This window comes from Paralichthys olivaceus, chromosome 4, assembly GCF_024713975.1.
Source record: "Paralichthys olivaceus isolate ysfri-2021 chromosome 4, ASM2471397v2, whole genome shotgun sequence".
Lineage (NCBI taxonomy): Eukaryota > Metazoa > Chordata > Actinopteri > Pleuronectiformes > Paralichthyidae > Paralichthys > Paralichthys olivaceus.
Window position 1 is genome coordinate 15,729,694 of NC_091096.1, and position 12,335 is coordinate 15,742,028.

General features: G+C 41.6%; 1 protein-coding gene across 1 annotated transcript in view; it reads left to right on the forward strand.

Moving 5' to 3' along the window:
• The window catches only part of LOC109633610 (uncharacterized), a 293,951-nt gene that overhangs the window by 33,832 nt on the left and 247,784 nt on the right, over positions 1–12,335 (forward strand). The window lies entirely within an intron of this gene.

The window sequence follows — 12,335 nt, forward strand, 5'->3', positions numbered from 1 at the left end:
TTCCCAAAAATGTGCCAGAAACATGCGTCTGCATATTGATTCCTCTGTTGTCATTGTGATTAGAAAGATGTTTGATATCCGCTGTATTTCCCACCTATACCACCGTAGGGGTCTGGCTGGGACACAAAGGCAAATATATGACAAAACCGTCTTCGGCACTGCTTACCTTCATGGTTCAGCAAAGTAATTGGCCTAGGGTGAACGTACACGCCCGACACTGGCAGTAATGTATTTGAGAAGATATTGAAAAAGCTGATGAGGGAGACACAAGATGTGTTGTAGAATACAAAAGTTAATAATGGAGGGGATTTTGACGAATGGACCTCTAAATGTATACTGATAACGGTCTAAATTGCATTCTTTGGCACGCAGTTTTTTTTTTTGGGTGTGTTTTTAATTTATACTTTCTCTCATTGACTATGCAAGGTGCCTCGCCGTGTAAGAGAGCAGTTCACTTTGTGTGGAGGATAATGCATGCAGAGGAAGTAGAGTTGTGCTCTGTGTGTATATATAAATGTCCACAGAGTTCAGACAACAGTATGAAACCTTGCATTAACTGTCATCACACGGGGACACAGCGGACGTGTCTAAAAGAGTCATGGACTCGACACTCGTACAATGTGCTTTTGAGTACATACATATTGTTTTATTGCTACATATATCACCCCCACACTGAGACATCTGAAAAGAGAGCATGATCTATACCAAAACATTAATCATCATTCATTGTATGTTAATAAATTCAGAATTTCTCCATTTACCATGCGGACGTCCATGCGTGCTGGAAATGCAACCTTTCCAGAGCTCATAAATCACACACACTGAGGCATCTGACAAAGTACCCCAAACACAGGCTGTGGCGCTGCGATCCCTAGGGCACAAACACACGCCATCTAATGTGGTGGATTCAGAGCGGGGACCAGAGCTTTGTGACTCCTCTCACTGATGCTCGGCTGCCAACTCCTACAAATAGGGACCGTTCTCTGCAACCTGGGAAAATAGCAGGCAGAATCAGAGGGGATTGTGGGATGCACGTGCATGCCTCCTCTGCTGTGGTTTTTCAGTTCATCAGAGTCCCCTCTCTGCCTCAGTTTCTCGATTGCTAGTTTGCCTGTTTCTTTTCCCTCACAGCCTCTAGGGGTTAAGGCCATGTGCAAACAACAACACTTATACCCAGAGGGCTGGTTTGTGCCGTGTACTGTGGGGACTCCCTGTCTTTGCCCAACAGGCCCAAACAAAATGATCCTGAATGAAAATCTGCAGCATTTTTGTGGAATGTTTTGTTCCTTGTAATGTAATAGACAATATTCATTTGAGATAACAAAGAGTTTAGTGGCATTTATTTGCCTGATTGCTTGCAGTTACCCCGTGTTGACAACGTTCTTCAGCAGTTTTAAAATTTTTGACATATTTCACACAACATGTGTAAGTTATGTGGATGTCCCCGTCACAGCCACGTTGTATTAGGAATGGAAACAAAGTTTTTGTCCTTTAAACAAACTCATCACATTAGCTGTGACAGCAGCGCAGATTTAAACGACAGGAGTGGTAAGCCTCATGCCCAACGTCACATTTGTTTGGCTGACGATGAATCATCAGATTTTTAATAAAATTACTCTGATGCTAATATTGATTTATAGTTTATATGTAGCATATAGAATTTAACAATCACTATGGGGACTCATGATTAAAATCGGGAGATTGTATTTTTCTTTTCTGGGATGTTGAGATTCTTAGTCTCATCTCTTTTTATTTACAATCTGCAGAAAATCCCACAATTCATTGGGCACAAAATCCATATGGGTCTGCTTATTATACAGATTTAAGCTCTGGAAATAGAGAGGGACTTTGAATAATAATAATTTCAGGACTTTCAGTCGATACTATTAGTCTTACTTTTTTATAATAGCTGTTTGTGGAGCACTTGATTTCTGCAGCCAAACTGTTATGTTTTTCAACCTCTGTCCCAAAACTACACTAAACAATACATCTATGCTAAACATTGCAGATAATGCATTTAAAAAAGAGATTTCTATACAAATATTTGAGATGATTGTGCTCGGCGCTCCTCCAGGCAGCACAAGTTGCTCTAATTCTTGTGGTTCAGAGAGATTACCAGAGCAAAGAAAGACATGTGAGCAGGTACAATAGCTTTACCTCTCTATACCACAGCACAGATGAACAGAAACAGATTTATCTGTGACCAACTTCAGTAATAATGGCTGCTATTCAGGTGTAAGTCTGTTGACGGATTATTTTTAGCCCGTGTGGAAGCGATCTCCATTGTTTCCTTTTACACAGAATAATCATCTTTTTTACCTTTTAGCAAAGTGGTCACACAATCTCTGTGCCGTGTACACTTGCTTTCTGCTCCAGATTAAAAGATTAAAAGCTTTGTGACGAGGAGAGCGGCAGCCCAGACGTGGACCAGGGTACTGTCGAAAAAAAGGTTTGAGCCGTCACCACAGTTGCGTTCTATACATTATGGAGGAGACCCTCTGTAGTGTGATTAGGAAGATAATGTCATCACATGTTAATGACCAGAGTGTTTGCACTGTGCAAAATGTGTGCCCTCTGATATGCAAAGCACTTGCGCTGAGAATGAAGAGTTTCCTCTCTGTGTGAAAATCCAGTGAAAATAGAGATACTAGTCTGTTCAGGGTAGAACAGACAGCATTATTTATCCATTTTTCTCCTTTTCTCTGATTTGCCTCCCTTTTACCCCCCTTTGGGTCTCTGGATGCTCTCCCATCTCTCCTCTGTTGCCCGGGCCCATCCCGGGCTCCCCAGAGACCGGAGGACGAGTGGTTATTTCTGACTCTGGAAGATGGTCGTGACTAATTGATTCGACATCTGATGGAACGTGTGTAACGTCTTCTTTTCCCATTGCTCCAGCTTCGCCACTCGCTCAGATGAGCGGGGACCATTAATGTATTGTGCATATATTTATGTACTATACGCCTGTGTTTGATATGAGGAATGTGTTTATGCCAGCACTGTCTGTGTTCCTTTGTAAACCCCACGTAGTGTTGTCCCTGGTAATTTAAATTATTACTGGACTGTTTGATGTTATCCTTGGAGAGAAGAAACTGTATACCAAGGCATTCCCACTGGTCTCATAACAATGGATTATATGGCTAACACTCAAAATACTCCCACTTATTGTATCTGTTAGATCGCTTTGTATTGTTTTTACATGTTTTTGAGATGTTGCACCACATAAACACAATTGATCCCAGAGGTGCTCTACAGTAGGAATGCAACTAATTCACCTATTGAAGTTTTGTCTTCTGTTTCTCCTCTCCCCACTGTCTCCTCTCTTCCGGTCCTCCGTCTTTGTCTTCGTGGTGTGGTTTTGGGTCGAGTCCAGAGACCTAATGAGGCGGTTCTGATGGGCCAAGTCCCACAGGTCTAGAAGCTGCAGCAGGCCACTGTTGATGCCCACTGCAAAGCACCTAATTGATCTAATCATTTACCCGTTGTTCAAAGTAATCAGTCTCTGGTGGGCACACAAGGGATGAACAATGACAAGTGTTTAGTGGCTGCAGGCTGGTTTTCCTCTGTCGGTCTACAATAGGCTGGTGGTTGGGGCTGTGTGTGTTTGTGTGTGCATGCATGAATGCATGGATCCCTGTTTATGTACAGTAAGTGCACCTAAGCGTCAGTCTCTCATAGTACCTCAGTGAATAAAGTTTATAGTTTGCTCATCCAAAGTTTCTGTTTATGAGATAAAATTTTCATGAAATCTTGATACTTAGGAGTATTAAGTCTCATTCAAGCTCACATGGAGGGGACAATCTTTTGCATGTAATTTTAATGAACAGCGTAAAGTATATTTCAAAGGAGTACCCTTCATTACATCTTTAAAGGTCTGCAAAGCAAGGCGCAATGGAACTTCCTTTATGAGAAAGACACATTCAGTATCTCGTGTGGAGAAGGCCACTAGGGAATGATCAAGTGTGCATCCCATCGACCCGCATCCTCTTCCCCATTACCCTGACATTTCATCCCTACATTTAATTCCAGGCCTTTCTAAAGAGCAGGTAATAGTGCAGAGGGGTACAGGGACCCAGAATTAAGCAGTTTTACACCGAAGGGTAATTTGGTGTGATAAATGTGCCGTCGCTGGTAACTAATAATACATATTTTAAGTAGCAGCGGCGAGGCTCTGTGGCCCAGTAAAGGTAGCATCATTATTAATGTGGGAGTCGCTGCGTGTTTTAGTCAGGGTTACGGCACCAAGGTCAGAGCTACGTTTCACTGAATTAAAAGCCATTTTGAGCTATGGCACTCCTAATCAACTTGGACCTAAAGGTGCATAGCTCAGTTATAATGAGGCACCAATGAATTTAAATAAACAGCAAGATCTAGTGATTTATAAAGGCAATGTGCTATCCTTATAGCTCGTTAGCCATGACGGATACTCTTTATTCTCTGGGCCTCTTTACCCACAGGACCCTGAGCTTTTAACCAAGTAATGTCTGCCTCCATTGTCAGCGGATACGCATTTGGAGCAGGACACTTATCCCCTTCATTATGAAAAGTGGAGACACAATACAAGAGTAATGGTAATGTATGCCATCCAAATAGGTGATTTTTCTCCTCCCCTCCCTCCGTTTTCCGTCGATGTAAAAACTACCCCGGAGTTTTAGGCCCATGAATTCATCATCATATTTTCACAAAGGGTTTTTCATATATCCTAAAAGGAAGCATAATCCTTGATAGTGGAAATGTTTTGCATTTAAAGGGGTGCTTTTGGACGGGGAATTGATGTGGTGTTTGGGGGGGCTGCAGACAGAGAAAGGAAAGTTCTAGTTTTTAGAGTGATCACTTATATAAATTTTAATGTTTTTATGAGTGAGAAGAGATGGTGGCTTATTTCAACTACTTTACTTTGAAATAGTAGAAACTTTCACAGTCAATGCGCCACCATTACTATGTTGATTAGGAAGTTTCTAGAATAATGATGTTTGATACTTAGACTCTCCATCTCCCACATTTTAGGAATTAATTCTTAAGCAGTACCCCGTCTATTAGCATTGAGAACTTTTTTTTTTCTCCCTTTCCTTTTCTTTCCCAATATTGATCTGGCCTCATGCAATTTTAGGTATTACCTCTGGTTTTGCATTTCTTTATGTAAAGACCCTGGGAGGATAGTTAGCACTTCATCTGGGGCCAAACGGGGCAGTGAGGCATGCACATGTAGCCGCCGCCCCCCTGCAGCTCCTGTTGGGGCATGCCAGGGCATTAGCCACTTCATCAGGTTCTTTGTTGCCCTCCTCTCTTTTGTGTTGCCCTTGAAGGACGTTGCAAGCAAAGCCATGGCAGCAGCCGCCTCTTTACATCTTTATACGGCTTATTCAGCTGAGTTTTTGAGAAATCTCTGGATTTGTACAGAGTTTTTTTTTGTTCCATGCTTTGGATTCAGAATGGGTTTCCCTCTCGGTGATTCTGGCTCAAGCAGCGCACCTCATTTTAAGAATGACTGACCATTTTTTCATTTTATGATATCTATTTAATTAAAGTGAGACTAAGTGAACTACTACAAGGTAAAGTCTTGTGACTAAGAAAGTAATCGGTTCCCTTGTGCATGAGTATTACCTTATTCAGACATGCACTACCCTTTTTTTTTTTTAAATATGCCTGAGGGCATCCTGAATTTATATTGGCATACAATATTTTAGTTTTCCAAAGGACTAAAATTGTTGACTCGCCTTACAAATACACTTGTTTGATTTCCCATGTGAAAATAGTACACACTGACACCCATAGCTTTCTCCATTCAGAGACTCACTCAGTCAGCCTCTCACTGTGCTCCGCATTTCAGAGTAATTTTCACTCCTGACACCACGGTTCTGCCTACCTGCCAATTTCTGTCTCGCTCCCTGAATGGGTGATTTGTAAAGCCATGTTCACCTCAACGCTCAGAAGATTTACTCAGGAGCGAGCATGCCAGGTGTTTGAGCTGTCAGTTTGCTGTGTGTTCACAAACTTGCCGAAGGGAAAGTAATAGCCATCCTCAGCCAACTGAGGTTGCTATTGGAATTACGGTGGAATACATATGGTCGTTATTGTTGATTTGTAACTCGTAAATGGATTGCATTTATATAGCCCCTTCCTAGTCTGTCCACCACTCAAAGCGCTTTACAATGAATGTCTCATTTATCCATTTGCACAATGACATCCACACACAGTCACACATGCATTCACAAACAACTAGGGATTCTTGCTCAAGGGCAGTTTGACTGACTCTGGAGGAGCTGGGAATCGAACCAGAAAGCTGCAGATCACCACAGACCGCTCTACGTCCTCACTACCTCACATTTATTGTTCACAAATTTGAGTTCTCGCTTTATCTGATTGCCAAGATGAGCAATTGATGGCACAAAGATGTAACAAATGAAAAGCATTGGATGGGGCAATGCATACCAAGCACATGCTGTATATATCCTAATTGGGCAATGCCAACTTTTTTATACTGCAACGATGCCATTTTATAATATGTCATCATGACGTCCTTGTAACCACACAATGATGAACCTAAGTAGAGTCATTTGAACTATTTCAAGCCTTTTCTTAAGCTTTATTAAAAAACATTCAACGTCTTGGTTACTAAATGTTTCATGTGCATCTATGTGTTTTTTTTCCAATGTCCCTTTGAGCACAAAAAAGCTCACACATGACTAAGAGTTGCCTGAGGGTTGAGTTGCTGTTTTTGACAGAGTTTTTTTTAATGAGTGCTGTAGTAGCCACGCAAATGAAAATGATAATCAGGCCCAAGAAAGGCAGAAATCTATCAGAGGTATCAACATTTACCTTATTACCTGGTAAACTGAGGAGCAGAAGTTTTGAGGATGAGCAGAAAACAAGACAAACCTGTTTGTGACTGCACAGCAATTCAAGTATGCTTTACAAGATGCAGACGGACATGTGTCCTCATCAATCAAGAGAACACTTTATTACCATGACTGCAGAGAATTCAAAAACCAAGACGCCACACTGCAGTTTTGTTCAAATACATATAATGAAACCAACAGCTTCCTGGAACAAATTCTATGGACTGAATAAATATCAAAACCGTTCATAATTACGGAGAACGGAAAGTATGTAGAAGAGGGAACAATTCATGACCCAAAGACATGACATTCACAAAATGGTTCTGTTATTACTCGGGCACTGACATTTATTGGTGGTTTTACCGATGACAGAGGCAACCAGATTAGATGACATTTCACCTTTCCTCTAGGCAACAATCCTAAACATACAACCAAACCAGCCAAAGAGCTTTTCAAGGTGAGGAGGTGGAATGTTCTCGACTGGCTGAGTGGATCACCAGATCTCAGGTTTCTGCTGTGAAGCTCTGGGAGAAAATCCCCAGTGAGGACAAAGTGTCTGCTCATGTCTGTGGGTCGAAGACATCAGGCAGTCAATGGTTTGACTTCATCTGTGTCTGTCCAGATACAACCCAAATCATAGGCATTATGCAGTTAAAAGGTTATATCTCCCACACAGTTGTCCCTATATCGATGTAAACAAATTCAAATTAAATCTGAAACTTTACTGTAGTATCAACAATTCATTTCAGTTGAATATACTGAAGTTCAGGGCTCGAATAACAAAACAATGTGTCTGTCAAAATACTTCAGGTCCTGACTACAAGGTGTGTTCTGATCTGTGCCAGAATCAATCCTCAAACAACCTTAGAAAATTAAGATGTTTTGGGTTCTGAACCCTGGAAAATGTCCAGAGAATCAGGTCCAGATATTAGATGGAGACGCCCTTCCACATGTGTAGAAAACACATTTGCCTGTTCAATATGAATATTCATCCATCCATCCTGAAGACAGTCCCAGCTGACATTGGACGAGAGGCAGGGCACCCACTGGATATGTCACCAGCGTATCGCAGGGCTAATGTATAGAGACATATTGTTAACACCCATTTCAGTAAACCTAACCCCTAACCCCACAGTGCTAATTGCTGGACCACCGTATCCACCCTCAATATTTCATATTTCATTCGTCACCAATTCCTGACTATCAACCAATACTTTATTGAATAGGTTTGGAAAGGACACCCAAGGGGACAGCAACGTTCACATGATATAGCAAACAGTTTTCTTTATAAGCCTTATAAACCTAGATTGTATGACGTTGCTGTGAGCTGTAAGACAACGTTATTTGAAAGCTGACCAGACAAGGCCTCCTCCAGGCAGCTGCCTCTGCCTCACATGGACTCACCCTGGTTTGGTTTTGGCGACGATTGTTGCCTGAAAGCAGTTTTTGAAAATGTATCATACACTTATTACTGCAACAGCTGTTGATATAAAATTGGTCCAGACTTGTGGCAATAGTTTTTCTGCACAAAAGGTACTATTACAGGTACTATTACAGACCTTATGTTCCCTTTTTATTAGAGAAAATCTGCCCTCCAAAAATAGTCAGGCCAAAAAACTTATATTTCTACCATGCATGTACTTTTCTAACTTTTGTGCTCTTATAATCATAATGACTTTTTGGTTATAAAATTGAAAGCGTTACCTTTCAAAAGAGACCAAGGTTATGACTGTAATCAAGAGGGTTGAAGACCCTTTTTATTTTTGGTAGGTTATTTTCAGACTTGTGCACAAAAAATGGGTGTGTCTTTTAACGGCAAAGTGATTAAATTACTAATAACTTTAAATGTCACATGAATAGCTGAAAAGGAATCTGTGTGAGCTAAACATATAAGTTAGTATATATAGCTCCTTTAAGGCCTTCTGGCCTTCTGTTTTTCGTTTTGACTACACATCTTGCAGCGTTTTCACTTCCCTGGTTACGGTCCCTCCTTCCTCTCACTGTGGTTTATAAACAAGCTGTAGTTGTTTTTTTGGGGCTGGAGGTCGCTGATTTGTCTGCCTCTCCCCGTAGGTCATTGAGGTCACTGTGGCCCCGGAAGCATTAAGCTTTGAAAATGAGAAGCGCCGCTCAGCTCTCCCGCTGGCGACTGGGAGCACCCATTGCCCGCTCCCGCCCTGATGATTAATGCCACCCCCGTCCAGCCACAAACCTTTCTGCCTCAGATAATGCCAAGCAGCAAGCGCGGCTGACACTTTTAATGTATAATTAAGTAGAAAAAGTCAGCACTGGCTATGCAAATTTTTTAAAATGATAAATGACGCTGTACAGCAGCAGGGATTGATTTGGTGTAAATGAAACTAATTAAGGAAATGTCAAACATAATTAATAAAACAGGTTTAAGCTGCAAAACATTGTCAATTGAATGAATGAGGAGGCATTGGCTCCCATTGTTCAGGCTTTATTTAGGTCTTGTGTTTAGCTTGTTCCCTGCTCCAGAATGCTCTCTCCCCTCCTCACTCCCTCCACCACCAATTCCCTGAGAGGGGGAAAATAAATTTGCTTGTCTCTCCGCTGACTGTAGAAATTAATTGCTGAAATCTTGTCCCATCCAAGTGTTACATTCACACGCAGGACATTAACATAACTAATTTGAAAGAGCTCAAATGACTGCATAATGGAGCTCTGTCACCATGCATGACAGTCGCTGGTCATACCAAATTAGCTTGGTTTTATAATTGAAAAATTTCCCCCCCCTTTCTTATTTTTACACCATTGCCCCCCTCTTACTTCATCTACTTTTTCGGTGCCTCCTTTGCTCCTCTTCCGTCCGTGGTATCTCTCCTTTCCGTTCAGTTCTCCTGATAAGAACAAAGGTTTTATAATTTACAAAAAGAGTGCTTGACCTATAATTAGAGAAGAGGATGAGGGGGGAGGGGGGGTGCCAAGTGGTGGTGGCAGAGTCAGATCCTTAGTCCTGGTAATGATGCTGGAGACCTTGTGGCCCCCAGGGAGGCGGAAGAATAATGGGATGGGCTATTTTTATGGGGGAGCAAAGCAATGGGTTACCAGCCGCTGGGATGCTGGTGCCCGGGTACGGTGCAGAGCAGCAGGGGCTAGCAGGGGGCTAGTGGGGGGCAAAGGAGGGTGAACACTCAACCTGCCAGACTGCCAGCTCTCAGCCCTGCCCATCAGTTCTGTACGTCAGGCTGATGCACCGCTTCCGGCCTCCGTGCCCCCGCGCCAGCCGCTGCCCTTGCCGCAGAGACGGAGGGAAAATGGGGTGGGTGGGTGGGTGGACGAGCGGGTTGGAGGGGGGTAGAAACATCTGCCACTCTGAGGATAACAGAGGACTCAAAGATACAAGGTGAGGTGGCTATCACAGCGAAGTCACGCATCTGGATACGTGGATAAATACACATACCTGGTCATATTTATGACCTACGAAGAGAATACGTGCAGTAGTTTCTTGAACCTAATTGGATGAAAGTAGTTGGATTTATTATTATTATTATTATTCTGAAGTCCAGCTGGAGAAACATTCATCCCCATTTTTCACTTTTGTGTGTTTCTAAATGAAATAAATCTAGAGCTATAAATTCTATTATCGTTTACTGTGTTGACCCGAGCCTGGTGCAAACACAGATATTGTTAATAATGTGCTTGTGTGCAGAGTGTTGCAGCAGAGCTACAGCTGCCAATATTTCCCTGTTTTAGTTATACGCACTCTAAGCACTGCTATTTATCATCCTCCCACAGAAAAATTCTCAAGAGTTTAAGGAGCAAAAGAAAACAAAAACAAAAAACAGTACGAGAACAAAAGAAAACAAAAACTCTGGAACAGTCCCCGCCTTAATTCCCACTGCATTTTCATCCTCATCTTTATTTCATTATTCCAGTGAGGACTCTTATGCTTGAAAAAAAAAAGTAAACTTAAAAATCCTGGACACCAGAACTGTTTCTGTATTTTTTTTTTATGCATGACTAACCACAGCTCACAGTCAGCCACGGAGCTATGAGGGTATTTTAACGCTCTAAACCCTGCTCCTCTATTCAAGGATTTTTAAAAAAGTACTTTTTAAGTATTTCTGTGACCAGAAAAACAAACTGATCATGTGTAATAGTTCATAACTTGTGTGTTCTGTTGAGTGTTTTTTTCTGGTGGCTGAGCAGGAGCTCCTCTGCTGTGTTTATTGTGTGATATTGTTTTGTACAATCTATACATAGACATTTGCTAATTACATAAATAATGACACATAAGATCTGGCTTAAATGCTCACTATATACTGAAGTGATGTAAATCCACCCATACTTATGTATCATATATATATATACTATACAAGTGAGTAAAAAGAAAAACAAAGAAATACACTGTAAACACAAGCATTTGATCTAAATTTGCTTGATTTAAAAATGTGCTGTTGAAGATGTCTGAATTACACATGTTAATGTAAATGGAGGAGATCACACCTAAAATCTGTGGAGGCAGCCTATGAAAAAAGGCTCTCTGGAAAGTATGCAAATATGGAAAATATGGAATTTGGAGATGCATTTCAAAGTTTTAAGTTAAGTATAATTAAAGTATATCAAGTATAACGTACAATACGTCTCATAAAGATCAGTGACCTGTTCAACACATTTTCCTCAAAGTTTCCAAATGTTTTTTCACTAATCGCGTTATTTCCTTTCACACATTTTGCTGCAACTCTTTCGTACAACCCAACTGTTAAAATGCCAAGGGTCACGAGTCAAACATATGCAGCACGGATTACAATTTATTACCCCATATTTGCCTGATAATTTTTCTCTTTTGACAAGCTTAGGTAAATCATGTAGCGTAAGATGTAATGCATGAGAACTCTGCTGGCTTGTTGAGTAAAGTCTGTTGCTATTGGCTGTTCCCCCTGTGGTGTTTGAGATCCCATAAGACCAATAAGGCTCGTCTGTGCTCCAACATGACTGGAATCACTGCAGGAACAGGTAGAGGTCCAGGTATTTATAGAAACCATATGCAAATTGATCAATGCCACGTTGGATTGTTAGTGCAGCGAGGTGACAGTTCAACACATGTGCATAGAGGGAGAAATATATGGGCTTCTCCCTCTCTTTTAAGACAAGTCTAATCAGTTAGGATGGCCTCGTCTCCTCATTTCATTTGAATATATTCAGCTTGGACTCGGGCTTAGGAAGTGTGTCTCCCCTCCCATGTATATTATCCCTTCCCGCTGAAGGCTCATTATTTTACAGCAGGGTGTGTGAGAGGTGGCCCCAGTGTCTGAACTCTCTGTCGAGGCTGTATTAATCAAACTTCACACAGCGGGGAAGGGTCCACCCACTGACATGGCACCGCTCACTCGACACTCGAGGACAAAAGGGAAAACACACACAACCTGAGTTATAACTGAGAAACATCTGCAGCTTCTGAACATGAACACTTTTTGATTATTTTTCAAAACGATAATCCCACACTTCTCTATAACTCTGGTGGCAGCCATGGTC